Raw genomic sequence first — 15,048 nt, forward strand, 5'->3', positions numbered from 1 at the left:
AAATTGTTCACAAAAATTACCAATGGGGTAATTTTACAATTTCTCTAAACTTTTGGATCAAGTTGTAAATCAGAAAAATATCTCTAGAAATTTTCTGGAATAATCTCTTCAGAGAATTTTCTCTTTACAACTTTTTCTTGAATTGAAGTGTGTGTAAATAATGACCCAATGCTCTCTTTATATAGAGAGATTTTAGAGAGTTCAACTATGATTGAACTTAATCACTTTAATATTAAATTAATATAATATTTCTCAAGATGAATATTAGAATAAATTTAATATTAAATCTTATTGAAATAATAGAATATTTATCTACAAGATAAACATTAAATTAAATTTAATATTAAGATAATCATTTTAATATTAAATTAATAAAATAATATTAATATAAGTATTAAATTTAATTTAATATTAAGTTGTTAAAATAATATTATTTTTGTAATAGTTAATTTGAAATCAAATTCTCTAGTAGAGTCCCAGTAGGAGTGTGAGTCTTCCATTACTCAACCACCAATGACCAACCGCCGCCAGCCACTAGAATGCCGCCGTCACAACCACCAGCATTGCCGTGTTCGGTGATAATAGGCACAAAATATTTACAAGAATACCGATAGATAATAGGCATCAACACTCATAAGAAAAGAAAAACAGACTTTTTCGTGAGACTCTGTCATACAAACACAATACACCAATTTGTCATCCATAGTTTTCTAGCGTCAACACTTCGCGAATTTAAACATAACACGTACAATATCCAGGCGACACATTCCACCAACTTATACATATCTCACACATTCATGCATGCTTACCAATGACCCATCCTTGTGCTAGCCTCGGACCCATGTTTCAGAAATAAGAATCACATATCAGCCATATTGATTTTTATATTCATATTCCATAACTCCTCATAAGATCCTTGTTGAGTTGAACACATGTTCTCTTGCAAGGTCGGGTTATGATCTACCAGTCCGGTTTTAATATAGCTATCTTACCAGAGGCATCACAAAGAGATCTCCCTTCCACATTTTCGCATATCACAAATAATCTGGTACTGGGCTCGTGCAACAAGGAGGGTTTTTTTACACTGAAAATGGACATACTCATGCATACAACAGTGGTTTGTTACACACATGTCTAGACACGACACATCAAACCATTTACAGTAGAGAAAACTTACAATACACAACCCACATATCATTGAAATTTCATAACTCAAAGGAATTAAAAGTGAACTCACTAGCAAACTCCATAATAGAATCTACTCTATTGATCCTTTGCCTCGATTACTATGACCTTCATTAGCTTCTTGAGCTAAATAAGAAACAATTATAACCATCAAATCATATATCTACTAAAATTTAATCATACATGTATAAATCTGTTTCATGCAACCCATAATCAGGAAGTCTTCTTCTTTTCGAACCAGTTCTAAAAATCTATACATGCACTAATGTAAAAATGTAAATCCCTCTCTATAACAACGTAAGGATTTTCTAGAAATTACCAGTAAGCTGGTACTTAACAATGGAGTTTTGATCAGCTACTAGATACCTTTCTTGAAGACTAGAGAACTTAAGATCTTACTCACAAACGTGTTAGAGATGAATGAAAAAACCTGATTTTTTTTAAGACCCCAAACCCGGCTTGGACGTTATGGCCGAATCTGGTTATGTCACATGATAGTGTGTTTGAAAGCCAATGCTCATGTTCAAAAACAACCGTAACTTTGCTTTAAACATTTTTCGTTTAGATCTCGTCGTTATTTTTTATTTATCCTAATAAAATAGTAATTTTTATTCAGTCGTTCGTTTGCAAAATATTATACATTGCGGAAGCTTTTAAAACAGTTTGAGTCATTGTGGATATTTTGCTAAAACACATGCATATCTTTTAAAAACCCTTATTTTATCTACACTACAGCAAAACAGGCTTTAAGCAGCATTTTTTAGGCCTATAGCGGCGTTTTTAAACGTCGCTAAAACTTTTTGCGGCATTTATGTAAAAAACGCTGCTAAAGAACATGATCTTTAGTGGCGCTTCACCGACAAACGCCGCTAAAGAACATGATCTTTAGCGGTGCTTTTATCACAAACGCCGCTAAAGATCCTAACCTTTAGTGGCACTTTACCCACAAACAACGCTAAAGAACATGACCTTTAGTGGCACTTTACCCATAAACACCGCTAAAGAACATGACCTTTAGTGGCGCTTTATGAAAAACGCCACTAATTTTAGCAAATTTGTAACATCCAATTTTCCATATACAACCCCTTCTATAACTTAAAATCCAACCAAAACAGGCAAATTTAAATGATACTTCAAATTCATTCAATGAAAGATATATAATATAAAGTGATAACTGAAGTATCATTCAAAATATTCTTACAATAATGTTAAAGTTAACAATGTTAAAAATAAACTTACAATAACTAAAGCACACTAAAATATTCTTACAATACATTCTTAAATAGACTTTAAAGAAAATCAAAGAAATTTTATCTAGTTTCTAAGGAAAAAGAAAGCATAGCTCCACATCTACATGTTCATACACACATGGAAAGACATCAGCATATTGACCAAATGGGGTGTAGTAAAAGAAGCTCATGGTGCAAGGATCAGCCTCAAAGAACTTATAAGTGAAGCTTTTGCACTGACTCTCCCATGCTTCCCTCACTTCATTTATCCCAGATGACACATCTGCAATTAACATCCATTTTTAACCTTTACTGTCAATCACATATAATCACAAGAATGATAACGAACCTATCATGACCTTAACCCTTGGTTTCAATTTCCAGTGCAAGATTACCAATGACTTACTAGGGACAAGAAAGTCACTCATCATATTAATGATTTCATCATCAAAATAAGCAATTCAAACCCATTTTAACAATTATCATTAACCATCAATGCACACCTAAACTTAACCACAAGTTAAGAACTATGAAACTATATATTGAACAGTCGGCACTTCCACTTTACAATAAAAAAAGCAAAAATAAAATAAAAAAACTACCAACCAACCAAACCAAAAGAACCCTAAATTAATAATAAAAAATGTTACGCTTAAATGGGTACTTGTGTTTACTACAATGTTGCATGTACTTGAAATTTACTTAATATAAATAAATAAAGTAATCAGGTGAAGGTGTTCGTGAAAATTCCATTCCAATTCCAACATAATGACTAATTTGAGCTCCATCCCATTACTCTGCATCATCTCCGCCACCACAATACAAGTCACAGAACTTCAATATTTACAAAAAGGAGTTAAAATATGAAAAATAAAATATACCCATTTGCAAATAGGAAGTAAGGAAGTGAGAGAGGTGAAAGAGTGAGACGGTGGCATATGGATACCCACTCATTTCTTCCTTTGCTTTCTTCTTTTCCTTTTTCATGTACCCACTTCAGTCAAATGGATTGTGTCTTACCTGGCTAAAAACGAGACAAGAAAAGCAATGTCGATATATCGACTCCAATAAAGGAATTGGTTTGGTTTTAGCCTAACTTCATTGTATAATTACAAAGCAGAACCTATGACTAACTTCATGCTGGATAGTGTTTACCTCAAATCATAAATTACAAAGCCTGCCTTCAACATGAAATAAGAAAAATATTGCATGATGGATATGAGTTCAAGAAGTCAGCAACAATCATAAGAATCTAAGACACTGCCATACAAGGATCATTTCAAGACTAACAAAATTTGACAATAGATAGTTATTTATTCAAAGAAAGGAAAGGATACAGTGAACAAACTTGGGTGTTTCTATTGACGGAAAAGCTCCATAGTTTTGTCAATGAACTCATGAAACACATAATTTTAATGGCGTTCATCACTTCAAGATAGAGGAAAACAACAATTTCAAATTAAATAAGCAAAATTCAAATAAAGGGTAATATGAGAAAGTTTCAACACAAGGTTAATTTAGAAAAAACATGCAAGGCCCTCGTAGGTCGGACTTTAGATAGCGGTTTCATATAAATCTTAAATTTAAATAATATTTTTGGGAAAATTATATATATAGTGATACATGAGTAATAAAATTTAGTTATTAAATAAGAGAAAATTAAATATTTATATATATGCATAAAATAATAAGTTTTGAGTGCAAGCAACTACATTATAATCATCATAAAATGAGTTAAAAACATAAAGATTAAATTTGAAATCTAAATTAAGCTAATAAATTTAAATCCACGCCAATGTTATTATCACTAAACTAGTGTAATGGGCCACATACCAATGTCGTGTGGTTGAATTGCTTATTGATAGTGTATAGAATACATTGAGTACTACTATTTAAAAACATTATTTTAAATTCTAAACCCACACAAAAGAAAAAAAGAAGTATGAAACATTTTATGGTTTTTTCAAAATAAAGAAGATGAGCAACAATCTAGTAAGTTATAAGTATAAAAAATTCTCCTCATTTCTCATGCTTGGAAAATTTTAAGTGCCAAAGTTCTCATTTCCTTCATTCCAGTCATCCTATAAGTACATTTAAACAAGTAATTTCAATAATATATTTAATAAAATGTTACCAATAACAAATAATAATAATACTAAAGGCTATTTACCTCTACAAAATCAGATAAATGATGCTCCCCATTCAAATATTGTCCCTTTGAAAAATAATTAAAATCATTATACAAGTCAAAATGAAAAGAAGTGAAATATTACAATCATAATTCATTTTTCAAGTTCTAAACTAAATAAAATAATACTTGAAAAAAGTTATGCATAGCTGAAAATGACGAATCATATCCATTCGATATTCCATCTGGGGCAATACTAGTATCACCTGATATTCCATCACGTAAAGCAATATTTGAACAAGAAACCAATAAATAAAGCAAGACCAAAAAACCAAAATAAAAATTTATTCGATTAAACCTTATATTATCATGCTTTAGGATAGTCAAAATTACTATAAGGAAAATATATTTTTTAGGTACAATAGCGCAGGATAACTTTAGATCATTCTTTAAAGCGCATACATTTATGGAATTAACCTACTCATTTATATATATATACATAAATTTCAAAATGAAAAGAAAAAAATATTGGATTTATAGAAAAGACCACAAATATATTAATAAAAAGGCTGTAGAACAACACATGAGCCAAAAACCGATAGCCAGGTTAGACAAACCCATTAAGAAAAGTAGCATTAAATCAAAGCAAAGCATACAGAGCCTAAGGAAAAAGATAAGATGAAGCATTCACTACTTACTTCACCTCTGTTTACCGAAATTTTATTTTTATAAAAAGATAAAAATCATGGATTCATTCGGTTTAGAATATACATTCTATCATTAGTAAACATCAAATGAATCCCTTTCGAGCGATATAATATTTAAAAAGAATTAAATAAGATCAAATTGGAAAAAAGTTAACATTTTCTATTTAAAATATAACATGAAAATTATTTATCTTATTTACAGTTTAATTCCATATAAAATATTAATTTTTCTCTCTTTTTATTTTTGCGTGTTGCAATGCCTATTTCCAGTTTTCCCGCACTTAAACACATCAATTTACAACATTTAAACACTTCAATTTATAGATCCACCATCAATAAAGTAGCATCAGGATACAAATTCACCACCTTTTAGCAGCATTTGCAAAACTATCATAAGTTTATATGCTCATAGCCAAAAACATATAATAGAACCTATAAAGCTAAAATATTAGAGACTGACCTTCTTTTCCTTTTCCAAAATTTCTCTTATGGGACAAGGTAGTGCTGCCTCTTTGCTTGTCGTTGAACAGTTTTACTAGAAGATTTTTACTCCATCTGTGGAAACCTAATGTTTTTTAAAACACAATATTTGACAAAAAATGCAAACAAAATTATGAGGGAAAAAATCAGTCAAAAATAGGAAAAAATTCCTTAAATGATATGTGGATAGAAAGTGGTGAACATGATTGATTCAGGTCATCACTTGCTTGATAAAATTCAAAAATTCAGAACTTACCCTCTCTTGGCTGGGCACCTTTAAATTTTCTACTCTCTCTGCCAGTAAATTTATGATTAAATACATTTTCTCTGGCTGTCCCTCTTGACGGGTGATCTACATTAGAAATATAAAGGCGTAAAAATTACAAACCGTCAAAACGAATTACTTTATGTTGACTGGTTTTCAACAATATCTGTGAATTCAATAAACCAAAGATAAAAGACAGTTTACTGCAACTTTTTAATTTTAATCAACACTAACCATTTTATCCGCATTAAATTAGAAATTAAATTCTATTTGTTGATGGAAATTTGAAAGATATGTCATAGTGAGGTTAAAAAAAATCTAAATGTACAATGAATGAAATTAGTTTATTTTTGCATTATTCTTGAAAATGATTCTGCCGCTCAAAATTCTTACCTTGTTGGCTCTTAAACAGGGCCTCAGCTTTCTTTCAAGAGTACCTGGGTTCATAAGTGTTGCGAAAATAGTCATGCATTCCGTTATCTTTTTTAATTTTAAAAGAGGACCAGCCCTATTCTTCAATGATTGAACCGCTTGCTTCAGAAACTCCTGATGCTAGATTTGCACAACAGAAACTCAAACTAAAAAGAAAATACAGAAAGGGAATAGAAAGATAATTGGTATTGGCTGCTCAAGTTCTTCCTTCCTGGATCAATAACTCTCCTCATACCTTTCGATTCTCACAAACAGATCTTCAACTTATTGCTTCTACAAACTCAAATTAGACATTGTTGAGGAAATATAAAAGTACAAATAGTAATAGAGACTAACCTCAATCGCCAACACTCCAGCTTTTCAATTCCACGTCTCTCCTTCAAGAAAACCCAAACTTTACACTAAAAAGAGAGATGAAGAAAGTTGACCGACATGAGGGGATTTAAGGATGAAGAAAGCGACGCCGTAGATGGTGGCGGAAGGGAAGTCTAAGAAAAGGAAAAGGGAGATGTCGGTGGTTAAAGTGTGGTGAGAGTCAGTAAAGGAATGAGGGTCCAAAGGTGCCATTTGTTAGGGTTTGGAATGGAAAACTGATTTGTAATGGGAAGGGAACTCAAAAGATTGGAAGATGGAGGGAGAATCAAATATTTTCTATAAGAACATAGAAAAGTTGGGATTTGGATTATTTATTCCATCATTCTGCCATTTTTTACTATTTTTTACGGTGATAAAAGGGGCGGGCACCACAGCGGAGAAGGGAGTGAGGGGCTGTGGAGTGGCCTTTGAGGTCTCATCAGCCATGGGAGTTCAAAGTGTTTGTTGGAGAGTGGCAACTGAGAAAATATTGTCGGCCATAGGAAGATTAGGGATTTCAGGGGGAAATTTTGGGGTAAAATGGGGCGATTTTTTAAAGTAAAATAATTTTTGCATCGTTTTTTTATAAAAATGCCGTTATCGCTTACCTTTTGCGGTATTTTTATGAAAAACACAGCAACGCTGCAAAAAATTATTTCATTTGGATCAAAAACTATTTTATTTTTTATTTTAATTTTATTTCTTATAATTTGGTCCTCTCCAAAATAAATAATTATACTTAAATATCCATATCAATCTATTACTTTTTTTAACTTATTTATTAATTCTATTTAAACTAATATTTAAATATATCAAATGGTTTAGATTAATTTTTTTAAATATAAAAGCATTAATTGATTGTATGAAATTTTATCATTTAAAAAATCTAAAGTAAACCTTAACCTTAAACCCTAATCTATCTATTATATATTTAATTTATTATTATCTCTTTTATAATTATATTATAAGAACATATTTAAAATATAAATTAAAAAAATAATTAATCTAAACCTTCAACCCTAACCTGGCCCCTAAATCCCTAAACCCTAAATCTTTAACTCTTAATCCCTAATGTCTAACCCCTAACCCTTAAACCTTAAATCCCAACCCTTAAACCATAATCCCAAATCCATACTCCCTAAACCTTAAAATAGTAACTCCTAAATCGGCTTTAAATCTTAAATAAATCATATACCCTAAACCAAAAACCCTAAACTATAGTGATAATTAATTCGATATTTTAAAATTAATACTATCTCTTTTACGATTTTATAAGAAAATTTTTAATATATAAATTAAAAAAATCAGTAATCATGTACCCAAAAAACTTTAAAAATATTTTAAATAATAGTATTTTAATTTTTCCATGTGTTTTATTTCAAATTATTTCTCTGTGTCATGATTTTTTTCTGAAGATTTTAAATATTCAATTAGAAATCAATTGAACTTTATTTAATTAATATAAATAAACCAATTAAGATAAAATGTTTTTAGCGGTGTTTTTGAAAAAATGCCGCTAAAACCCTTAGCATTAGCAGCGCTTCTTCAAAAAGCCGCTAAAACCCCGAGCATTAGCGGCACTTTTTCAAAAACGCCGCTAAAACCTTTAGCATTAGCGACGCTTCTTCAAAAACACCGCTAAAACCCCGAGCATTAGCGATACTTCTTCAAAAATGCCGCTAAAGCTCCCAGCATTAGCAGCGCTTCTTTAAAAATGCCGCTAAAGCCCCCAGCATTAGCGGCGCTTTTGAAAAAGGTAAGAAAACGACGCCGTTGGGCTTTTGTTTTTTGTAACATTTTTTCAAAAATCGCCGCTAAAGCTCATTTTGAAAAACGCCGCTAATGCTCAATCTTTAGTGGTAATTTCCATAAAGTGCCGCTAATGCTCGATTTTTACCGGAATTTTTTGTCCAGACATCGCTAAATTTGCCACCAAAAGCCTATTTTGGTGTAGTGCTACCTCTAGCAGATATAAAACACAATGCAGTATAAAATCCAAATTTTAAGCAAAAACTTATAGCGGCCATTATTACAGAAAAAATACCCCAAATAAAAATTTTAAAAGAAAAATAAACCTAATTAGATACGAAATAATAAAAAGGAGTCATGTGGCCACAGCTGAGTCCTCTGCCACTCCAATCCGCCTCAGTCTAGGGATTACCTGAATAGATGAATTAGAAGGGCGAATTTACGAAAACTCAGTATGTACACCCCATATAAACAATCTGACAAAAAACAGTCATAGTCTGGGCCTAAGCCCATTTCAGTAACAGTTGCAGTTTCAGTTAGGGCCTTAGCCCATTACAATACAGTAGCAGTCATGCATTTGGGCCTTGGCCCATTTCAGTATCAGTAATCAGTTATGCGATCACAAAATCCTATCTAGCCAGCCTATACACTCCATCTCCGTCCAACCCTACACTCCATGTGGGGATATAATCAACCCACTCATCCCTACACTCCGAGTAGCACCGAATGCGACACTATACAGTAATATGCAGCTAAGCTGCCAATAAGTTAGGCTCGAACCCTTTCAGTACAGTTTCTTCGATCAATATAATCCCATCCCCATGCAATGCATCATACAATCATGTCATGTCAAATCATGGCATCATACATGTTTTCAGTACAGTTTTAATAGCATGCTCAATATACAGTCATATATATATATCGTACATGAATATAACAGTCATTCAGTCAAATAGGGGTTTAGGTAAGCTTACCGACCCTACAGTATGTTCACAATCGTCTCAGGTGACTAGTGCAACCTTAACATCAGAACAATGAAAAATGGGCCTACATGCTCATATTGTCGGCCTATGTGGGCCCACACACCTATGTTGTCCACGTTGTCCATTCGGCCCAAAATAGGCTTAACTGTGTGGATTTTACGGCCTGGCGCAATATTCCTACACGCCTGTGTGGGGCTCAAGCGCCCGTGTTGCCCACACGGCCTAATTTGGCCTGACCCATGAACCGCACATGGCCAGCCTCGACGATCACACTGCCTACCACATGGGCGGTCGTACACCCGTGTCACATCGACAATCACATTTTTTGGCTTTTCGTTAATTTATATTTTTAGAGTTATGTTTACACACCTGTTACGAATTTAGAGTAAAACACTTTCGAGCTTGGTAATACCTAAAAGAAATTGATCAACACACTCCTCATTAATCACCTTAACAGCCGAATTAACCAACCCAACCACTTACTTAATTTAAGAGCGATCGAAACTTACCCCTAACACCTCAACTCTATTTGCTTATGAAGAAGTATGGGAAGGGTCTCGATCCACACGATTTGTTGCAGAAGGCAAAGCGTAATCACTAACGGAAACACAAGAAATAAAAAGAAATGGTTTTTCACCAAGCAATGACTACCCCAAATCATCATAACCTACCCCTAACTTACCGACGTATAACCAGCGAAGGAGGAAGGCACACCTTATTTTGATCGATGGAAAATGATGCACAAAGATGAGAAAGATTCAAGGGCCAATTCGACTACACTAGGGAAAAGGGAGGAAAGAACAGTAGAGATAAAGAAAAGCGTCAGAAAGGGAGAGCATAAAGCTAAAAATCGGCTAAGTGAGCAAAGAAGGTGTGTGCGACAGCACAAATTGAAAAAGAAAGAAAGAAACTATGCCAAAGTACCGAATTTAGGAGAGTGAAAGGAGAGGAACGGCAGCACGGGGGGAAAATGCAGAAATTGACAGAGAAAAACCATTAGCTTGGGCAAATTTTTGTTTTTAAATGAATAAACCCCTATCAATCTGTAGGCTTATAAATATATGTTGGTAAAATACGTCAGAATGAGCCTGCTAGTCTGGTGGTTAAATGGTGTGTTATTAGGTGGAGGTATTGAGTTCGAATCCTTGCACATACGAGGGGAATTTTCTTTTGTTCTTGTGTCGTGAAGGAGTTTGAAATATGGTAAAATACTGAGTGTTTAAGATGTGTGGGAGGTTGTGGGTAGTTTGGGGTGTTTGGATTGAGTTGGGAGTCATGTGGAGAGATTTGAGGAGTAAAAATAGGAGAAATTAAGTGATTGTGATAGGATTAGATTCTTTTTTTTCGAAATTCAGTTTTTCTTTCCCCAGTTTTACTGAAGTCGAATTTCTTTATTCATTCTCTCCTGCCGAAAGTTTCCTTTAGTTTTTCCCTCTCCATCCTATTATTTTTCTTTTTCTAATGGGAGTTATATTTCTATTTAGGAGACCTTTAGGCGACTGTAAGAATTTTGGACGGTGTCATTTAATTGCAAATTCTCTGTGGTTCGTCGAAGGTAAGGTTGTTTATATTTTTTGAAAATTGTTTGTTCTTAATGCTTCGTTTAAAAGTGACTGATTGGAGGGTTACTTATGTTTCTTGCTTGGTTGCAGCCGAATTATTGTTCCTTTGGACTCTGTTTTGGCCTCTCTCAATAGTCGTTTACGTTTTCGTGCATTCAGATTCGATCAAAGAGCAGTGGGCTGTTGATCGACACTTTAGTAGTAGGGAATCACCATTCTATTTTCGTCTGAGCTCTTGGAGTGCTCGTGGTTGGGTTAGTAGTGGAAACAGACTAGGTGTGTAACCGTAACACTAGAGACTGAAATCGGTGAAAAGCCAAAAATTGAGACTGTCTACACCACACGGGAGTGTCGCTGCCACCGTGTGATCAAACATGGGCGTGTGATCGATGAGGCGGGCCGTATGCGATACACAGGTCGGACCGAATTGGGCCGTGTAGGCCACACAAGCTTAAGGGCCCAAACAGGCATGTGGGATTATTGGGCCAGGCCGTGTGGTCCACATGGCTAAGGTCATTTTTGGTCGTGTGGGCCACACAGGCGTTTGGGCCAATACGGGCTAACAACATGGGCATGTGGGCCCATTTTTCACTATTTTGATGTTAAGATTTCACGGGTTGCTCGAGACGACTGTGAATCTACTGTAGGGTCGGTAAGCTTACCTAGAACCCTAATTGACTGAATGAATGTTATATCCATGTACGATATATATATTTATGACTGTATATTGAGCATGCTATTAAAACTGTATTGAATGCATGTATGATACCATGATTTGACATGACATGATTGTATGATGCATTGGATGGGGAGGGGTTTATATTGATCGAAGGAAGTGTACTGAAAGGCTTCGAGCCTAACTTATTGGTAGCTCTGCTGCATATTACTGTATAGTGCCGCATTCAGTGCTACTTAGAGTGTAGGATGGGTGGGTTGATTATATCCCCACATGGAGTGTAGGGTTGGACGGAGATGGAGTGTAGAGGCTGGCTGGGTAGGATTTTGTGATCACATAACTGATACTGTACTAATTACTGATACTATAATGGGCCAAGGCCTTAATACGTGACCGCACCTATACTGAAATGGGCTAAGGCCCTAACTGAAATCGAATTTGATACTGAAAAAGGGCTTAGGCCGAAATTGTGATTCCTTTTTGTCTGCTTGTATATATGAGATTACACACTGAGTTTTCGTAAACCCAGCCTTCTGATTTATCTGTACAGGTAATCCCCAGTCATAGGAGGATCGGTGCGGCAGAGGACTCAGCGGTGGCCACACGATCTACTTCATTCCATTTAAGTGCTTAATTTTGATTTTGATTTTAAGTTGTGGATTTTACTGTATCATAGCCTCTTTGGATTTATATTTTTAATTTGGGATTTTTATTGTTTTTATTTATAACTGCTACTAGTAGGGATAATCGAGTTTTCAAAAAGAACCAAACATTTTAACAAAATTAACTCAAATATGCAACAGTTTTAAAAAGCTTCCTCAATAAGTGGCGTTTTGAAAATTAATAACGTTTTGAAAGAGAGTAACTTTATGAATTACATTTTGAAAATGAACGACATGTCCTGGAATTAACATAAGATACTGTCAAGAGGTTATATAGGTAAGAGGTTTTTGACGACAACTCACTTTTTCGAAAAACACTACCATGTGACATCACCAGATTCGGCCATAACGTTTAGGCTAGGTTTAGGGAGTTATAGTCTGCCAAACCCTAAAGCCTGCCAAATGGCATATTCCAACGAGGTGTTCCTCATTTGTGCGTACAATCGAGTCTACGCAATATGCCACTCAAACATTTAACGGACAAATCACCAGTCTATCCCTTTTTCTACCCTTGGCTTAATTGACTATACGCCAAACAGTATATCGATAAGGTCTATGTCGGGCGGGCCATTACAACCTTTCCTACTTAGAAACTTTTGTCCTCAAAATTCTTACCTACAAATAGCTGAGAATATTGCTCTTTCATCAAACTCTCTCTCCCAAATGGCTTCTTCTGTATTGTGGTTCTTCCACAATACTTTTTCCAGTGGAATTATCTTATATCTTAATTCTTTCACTTCTCTTGCCAAAACACAAACAAATTCTTCTTCATAAGATACATAGGGTTCCCCTTCTAGTGTTTCTACTTGCACCACATGGTCTGGATTCGATCAATATATCCTTAGCATGAATACATGAAACACGTATGAATTTTTGAAAGTTCCGAAGGTAGTGCCAAACTATATGCCACTAGACCAACTTGCTCCAAAACTCCATACAGTCCTATGAATCGCGGGCTCAACTTCTCTTTTAGTCCAACTCTTATATCCTTTTTCTAAGGAGAAACTTTCAAAAATACCTTGCCTTCTTAAAATGAAATATCCTTCTTCTTTTTATTACTGTAAGCCTTCTGTCGATCTTGAGCAGCCTTTAAACAGGTTTAAATGATTGAAGCTTTCTCTTTCGTTTCCCGTACTAAGTTATGACCCATTATGTAATAGCCTGTTTCTAGTGAAATCAGAATAGTGGTTTCGGGATAACAAATATGACCAGCAAATGTTTATTTTATTATTATTTTGATTTATATGGGATGTTAGTAAGGTCGTATTAAAATTTTGTTAAGAATTTTTTATGTTTGCATGATTAATTAAGTGAAAAGGACTAAATCGTAAAAGATGCAAAAGTGTAGTTCTATTTGTAAAAAGGGGCAAATGGCTATGAAACTTTAAATTGAGAGGACTTAAATGGTAATTATACCATTCATAATGTTAGTAGACAAATATGGGCATGAAATTCATGTTTTATTTAGTTAATTATCTAGGTTATTAAGGTAAATTAGTAATTAAGTTAAAGTAAATAAGTAAAACAATTGTATCATCTTCTTCAAAGTTTCTTCCACTGAAAATCAAGAGCAAAAATAACCATTTTTAGGGTTCATTCATTCAGCTACAACAATTTCTTGCATGGAAGTGATTTTGAGCTCGTTTTTAATGATTTTTATGTTTTCGAGATCGTTGTAGCTTAACCTAACTAACCAGGGCACCAATTTGTAAAAATGTTAAAGATTTATGGTTAAGCCATGAATGCTATTATTTGATTTTGGATATTTAATGAAATATTAGGAGTCCTTGTTGTTAAATAAACAAGTTTTGTAAAGTGATTTTTTATGAAAATTGTATTTAGGGACTTGTTTGTAAAAGTAGTAAAATTTTATGGTAATTTTTTTATATAATGGTTTATATGGATTGATTTAGGTCCTTAGAGAATTTAGCTAGCACGAGAAGAGGATTAAAATGTTTAAATTTGTAACACCCCTTACCCAAGACTGTTGCCGGAGTCGAGCATAAGGCGTTACTTGACTTAACTTACTAGTTTGAGGCATAAAAATATACTTTTAAAATTAATTTCACTATTTACAACAAAGCTGTCCAATCGCGTAGCAGTTACTAAATTAATTATAATTTGAGATACGAAACTCAAAATTAAGCTCTCTAAATTTTACGTGAAACTAGACTCATATATCTTCTTACCATAAAATTTTCAGAATTTTTGGTTTAGCCAATTAGTACAGTTTATTAGTTAAATTCTTCTTTGTTTCACTATTAGACTGTCCTGACCTCTCGTCACTAAAATTAAATTTTCTCATTGTATGATTTTAATATGGTGTTCTCAATTGTTTTTAAAGAAAATAGACTCATTAATGAATCTATACATATAAATTAAAACTCGTAAATATTTTTGTAAAAGTTTTAATGATTTTCTAAAGTCAGAATAGGGGACTCCAAAAATAGTTCTAACCATATCTAATTAAAATCCACACATCTCATAATATAAGATTCCTTTTTCTATACCATTATTTTTCAATGAAAATAGACTCAATAAGCTTTAATTATATATATCATTCACCCTCTAATTCATTTTATACTATCCTTGGTGATTTTTCAAAGTCACGTCACTGCTGCTGTCTAAAATCTGTT

At 33.6% G+C, this 15,048-nt stretch overlaps 1 long non-coding RNA gene across 8 annotated transcripts; it reads right to left on the reverse strand.

Moving 5' to 3' along the window:
* Positions 1 to 2,323: 2,323 nt before the first annotated feature.
* Positions 2,324 to 7,317, reverse strand: LOC107903749 (uncharacterized). Of its 8 annotated transcripts, XR_001685928.2 has the most exons (6): positions 6,388 to 7,313; positions 5,986 to 6,081; positions 5,710 to 5,814; positions 4,585 to 4,629; positions 3,296 to 4,495; positions 2,324 to 2,697 (listed from the first exon to the last, which is right to left on the reverse strand). It is a non-coding gene; the product is annotated as an uncharacterized lncRNA (long non-coding RNA). The 8 variants fall into 8 exon arrangements; XR_005913418.1 differs by having other exon boundaries at positions 3,296 to 3,438; positions 3,752 to 5,814; positions 6,388 to 7,317; XR_005913415.1 differs by having other exon boundaries at positions 3,296 to 5,814; positions 6,388 to 6,546; positions 6,763 to 7,316.
* Between the last annotated feature and the right edge of the window lie 7,731 nt (positions 7,318 to 15,048).

This window comes from Gossypium hirsutum, chromosome D05 (assembly GCF_007990345.1).
Source record: "Gossypium hirsutum isolate 1008001.06 chromosome D05, Gossypium_hirsutum_v2.1, whole genome shotgun sequence".
In the NCBI taxonomy this organism is placed as follows: Eukaryota; Viridiplantae; Streptophyta; class Magnoliopsida; order Malvales; family Malvaceae; genus Gossypium; species Gossypium hirsutum.